This window comes from Vombatus ursinus, unplaced genomic scaffold (assembly GCF_900497805.2).
Source record: "Vombatus ursinus unplaced genomic scaffold, bare-nosed wombat genome assembly UNPS02014821.1, whole genome shotgun sequence".
Lineage (NCBI taxonomy): Eukaryota > Metazoa > Chordata > Mammalia > Diprotodontia > Vombatidae > Vombatus > Vombatus ursinus.
This window is the reverse complement of record NW_020954599.1, coordinates 38,450,025-38,455,625: the sequence shown is the minus strand read 5'-3', so window position 1 is coordinate 38,455,625 and position 5,601 is coordinate 38,450,025. Positions and strand designations below refer to the sequence as shown.

The window sequence follows — 5,601 nt, the reverse complement described above, 5'->3', positions numbered from 1 at the left end:
ACAGCAGTTTAATGTTTTTTCAAATAGCATACAATAAAACACAAAAGATTCCAAAGGAAACTAGTTTTCATTGAACTGTTGACTTTTTTTTTAAAATTCATGATCCCAGGTGAAGAACCTCTGATTGGTGGGTGGGTAGAACCAAGATGGATGTGTGAAAATAAGGACTATCTTGAGCTCTCCCCTAAACCACTCTAAATGCCTCTAAAAAAATCTATAAACAAATTCTAGAACAGCAGAACCCACAAAAAGACAGAGTGAAGCAAATTTCTAGCCCAAGGCAACCTGGAAGGTCAACAAGATAGTTCTGTTGCACCACACTGAGAGAGGAGCACAGACCAGTGAAAACCATGCCAGCCTAGACCAGGCCTCACTGTGATGATTTCCAGACATCTCAACCCACAAACACCAAAAACAACTTAGAAGGTCTGTAGGAAAGGTCTGTCAGTGAGAAAGGAGCACAGTCCAGCCCTGGCCCCAGCACAGGCCTGATGCAGGAGTGGTGGTAGTGGCTGCTTCTGGAGCTCTCAGTTCACAGACTACAAGGGAAATGACAACTGAGCAAAAGGAGATTGCAGGGATATCTTTGCTGGCATTGAGGCAGGATTCTTTTACTTTGCCCATACTTGGATCTGAGTCACAGTCCTGAGTGACAGTCCTGGGGCAAGGAGGAGCACTAGAATATCAGAGCTTGTGGCAGCAGTGGAAAGGGAACCCTCTTTACAGTTCTAGGGCAGAAAAGAGTGCTTGTCATTCACTGACCAGAGCACAGGCCAGGAGAGGAGTAAAAACCTCTCCTTAGATCATACCACCTTGGAAGAAGTGAAAACTTATAGGTCCCTAAAAGTAACTCTGGAAACAGCTGCACAAAAGCCCTGAAGCTTGGAACAGTATGCCCTCCACACTGGAAGCAGAGCCTTCCCTTAATAAAGAGTTAAAAAATCAAATAATTGGCTGGGAAAATGAGCAAACAGCAGAAAAAAAAAACTTAGACTATAGAAACTTACTTTGGTGACAAGGAAGTTCAAAATATACAATCAAAAGAAGACAATAAAGTCAAAGTTCCTATATCCAAAGTCTCCAAAGAAAATATCACAGGGCTTGGAATATGATATTCCAGAGGTCAAAGGAACTAGGATTAAAACCAAGAATCACCTAACTATGTGTAATTCATGAGGGGGAAAAATTGGCATTCAATGATGTAGAGGAATAGAAAAGCTGACTTTCAAATACAAGACTCAAGAGAAGCATGAAAAGGTAAACAGGAAAGAGAAATCATAAGGGACTTACTAAAGTTGAACTGTTTACATTCCTACATGGAAAGATATTTGTAACTCATGAGACCTTGCTCATTATTAGGGAAGTTGGAGGGAATAGATGTAGACAGAGGGCACAGGGTGAGTTGAATATGAAGGAATGACATCTAAAAAATAAAATTAAGGGGTGAGAATGAATGTACTGAGAGAAGGAGAAAGGGAGAGGTAGAATGGGGTAAATTATCTCACATAAAAGAGGCAAGGAAAAGCTTTTACAGTGGAGAGGAAGAGGGAGGAGGTGAGAGGGAATAAGTGAACCTTACTCTCATCAGATACAGCTTAAGGAGGGAATAACATACACACTCAATTGTTTATGGAAATCTATCTTACCTGACAGGAAAGTAATGGGGAAGGGGATAAGAAGGGGAGTGGTAGAAAGGAGGGCAGATTGGGGGAGGGGGTAATCAGAATCAAACACTTTTGAGGAAGGACAGGGTCAAATGAGAGAACAGAGTAAGGAGGATAGAATGGAGAGAAATGTAATCTTTCACTACATGACTATTATGGAAGTGTTTTGCATGACTACACACGTATATCCTCTATCGAATTGCTTGCCTTCTCAATGAGGGAGGAAGGAAAGCAGAACATTTGAAACTTAAAAGTTTTAAAAATAAATGTTAAAAATTGTTGTTACATGCAACTGGGAAATAAAATACATAGGCAATGGGGTATAGAAATCTATCTTAACCTATAGGAAAATAGGGAAGGGGATAAGAGAAGGATGGGTGATGATAGAGGAGAGATCAGATTGGGTAAAGGAGTAATAAGAATGCATGCCTTACTGAGGTGGGGAGAGGACAGAGATGGGGAGAAAATCTGGAACTCAAAATCTTGTGGAAGTCAATGTTGAAAACTAAAAAATGAATTAATTAAGAACCTGTGATTAAATAGATCAAGTCCTAGAGAGTTGTCTGAGGTTCTGAAGGGCTAAGTGAATTTCTCAGGGCCTTTACATTTTTCAAAGAAGTTCTGATTACACCACAACATTGTTTCTAATTACTGTGCATATATCAAAATTAAATGTTCTGGGACAATATCATTGGCAAATGAGAGTGTTTGGAGAACTTTATAATCTATAGGGAATCTCTTTTTTTTTTCCTATTTGTACCATGTAGGACACGCTCCATGATGAATACAAGATTCAGTGGAAAGTTCCAATTAAATATGTGGTATTATGTTGCATAACACACCTAATGTTAAAAATAGTAATAAATATTTAAGATGTGATTAATTAGTATGCATCACTGCAGATTTAAATAGGAAGTCACTTTTGCCTTAAACTTGAACTTAATTATACACTTCAAAATTTATTTAAAAGCTTTTTAATTGCCAAAATGTTTGCCAACTTTCTAATTCTATTTACTTTTTCTTCCACTTTATGAGGGTAATATAATAAAAATATTTCTCACCTTGCAGAGTTGTACAGATAAACTGCCGAGAGGGAAACGTGTGCCTTCTTTTTCCTTGTCAAGCTGGTTAGAAAGTATTTTAACATGTTGGACCCAGGAAAAAGTTATCTCAGTTCAAGGGAACATGACTGACATTTAACTAATATTTATGAAAAGGTGGAATAGTCTATATTGATAGAAAAATAGTCACCAATAGTCACACTGATGTTAAGCAACTGCCCACTTCCATCTTTTTTTTTTTAACTATTTCATCAATATTCACCTGGATACCCAATTGCAAGCACAGTCATTGGACTCTGATTGACATAAGACCAAAATGTAAATAGTCTTTAAGACTGAACATACACACATGGAATAAGGAAAGCTTCATTCTTACACTACCCACAATAGTACACAGCTTCATCTCATGCTACTAAGGCTAATGGGAAATGTCTAAATGTCAAGCCACAGCCATTTTCTATAAACTTGTACTAAATAATTGCTTTTGAAATTAGGATTAAAGATTCAATTGAAGATAAAATGTTTCTTATTGGAGTCCTGACAATGATTTCTTTTTAGTTATGAAAAATGGAGAAAAGTTCAAGAGTCAAGTATTCATAAAATATATAACCAAAGTCTGTATTTAAATATTAGTCGTCTGATCAGGATAGCAAAAAATGATCATCAAAGTTGCTTGAAATTGTAATGTTTCAGTAAGATATCTTGTATGCTCTGATTCTTCTTTTTTGGCAGAATAACATTTTGATGACTTTCAGTACATTATTTTATAGAAAGATGGAAATATTAAAACTGAGTTCTAAAACAAATAAAGACAATTTGAAAATAATATGTAATTATGGGCTAATGGATTTTTGTATTAATTAGGTGTCCTCTTAAGGCACCAGGATTCTTCCAAGGAACAGAATTCTAGAGAAGAAATCAAAATTCCATTTTAACTAGTAGGATAAAATGTTTCATAAGCATATTTTCATTAATTTTGTAATTATAATTATCTACCTATACAATATCCACAATACACTAAATAAAAAAGAATAATATCTGGATAGTAATTTTTTCTCAGACTGTTTCCCTATGAACTTCATAAAAAAGTTGAGAATTATGTGATAAGAATAATGAGAAAGAATATGAGGATTGTAAGCACTCTCACAATCCTTTATAATTTACAAAGTGACTGTGGCTCACTAAAGCTTAAGTGAAGATTTCCTTGCAATGAGTAGAAATATTCCCTCCTGTGACTTGTGACAAATTTAAAAACCTTACCTCTTGGATAATATAACTTTTGGGGATCTGCTTGTTCTAATTAGTGTAATTCATTCACATAATAAACTAAAAAAAAAAAAACCATTAAATTATTCTATAGTCTTCACGCAATTGCAAAAGAGATCCATGAAAAAAAAAAAAGAACCCTGTATTGAGCAGGTGTTTGGATCTGCTTTGATAGAGAAAATTCCCCACCCTACCAAAATCATATTCTTCCTAACTTTTTGTATAGAATTTTTCAGTTTAAGGGAAAACAACAATATTACTTTTAACCCACGTGAGACAATACAGCAAGATGGACAGAAAAAGATATTATTACTCTCATTTAATAGTTGGGAAAACTGAGGTTTCTGCACTTATTAGGTCACTAATCCTTATTCATAGCCACATTTAGGCCACTTATAAGGAGTTTTGGAACTATGAATCTAAACTATCGCTTCTTTCCACAATCCAATGCTAATATTTCAAGGACCTGTGATTTCTTCTCTGTGGGAACTCCTTCCATGCTTGAACAAGGCAGATATCAATCACTAACTCTTAACAACCAGTTCTTAAGGACACTATACCACACTAGCTTTTAATGAAAATATTCTTTGCTTTTCTTGACAGCAGACAAGATGGCAGAGGCGGAGCAGAAGAAGAAGCGAACCTTCTAAAGTTCACCTACAGCGGCGTGGACCTGGATCAGCTGCTGGACATGCCCTATAAACAGCTCATGCAGTTGTACAGTGCTCGACAGCGGCGGCGACTCAACAGGGGTCTGCGGAGCAAACAGCATTCCCTTCTGAAGCGCTTGAGGAAGGCCAACAAGGAGGCACCCCCCCAACTCCCACCACCCCCACCCCCCGCCACCATGGAAAAGTCCGAGGTAGTAAAGACACACCTTTGGGACATGATCGTCCTGCCAGAGATGGTGGGAAGTATGATGGGCGTCTGTAACAGCAAGACCTTCAATCAGGTAGAAATGAAGCCCGAGATGATTGGACACTACTTGGACGAATCCTCTATCATCTACAAGCCTGTGAAACACTACCGGCGGGGTATTGGAGCCACCCATTCCTCTAGTTTCATCCCTCTCAAGTAACTGGGATCCTAACAATAAAAATAAGAAGTTTCTTAGTGAAAGAAAAAAAAAAAAAGAATATTCCTCGCCAGGTGGAGGTAGATATCTTTCATCCCTGCTATTGGGGAAGCTAAGTTTGATACATCCCTTGAGTTTGGAAGTTGAGTTGTTTTAGGGCTGAAGCCAATTTCATATCTGCATTGAATCCATGATTGATATGGTAATCCCTTCAGATATGAAGAGCAGAGAGTGTGTAGGCGGTGGGGGGCGGGAGTAGGTGGGAGGTTGCAGAACGGCTGGAAACATATGAACTGGCACAGGTTGGAAACAGAAACAGAGCAGGTCAAGCTGAGTCACCGTTCTATGTCACATGAGTGAGATCCAGAGAAAGAGAGAGACAAAGTGGGAGAGACTGAAAAAAGAAGGAACAAAGGAAGGAGGGAAGGAAGGAAAAAGAAAAGAAAGATAAAGAAGAAAAAGAATATTCTTTTACTAGCAAACCTCATGATGATTCCCTGAAGAAAAGGCCATAACAAGCACATTTTAAAATGTA

The 5,601-nt window shown here is 37.6% G+C and overlaps 1 pseudogene; it reads left to right on the top strand.

Annotated features, from left to right (window-relative positions):
• Positions 1 to 4,584: 4,584 nt before the first annotated feature.
• LOC114024336 lies at positions 4,585 to 5,069 on the top strand (annotated as a pseudogene).
• Positions 5,070 to 5,601: the final 532 nt, after the last annotated feature.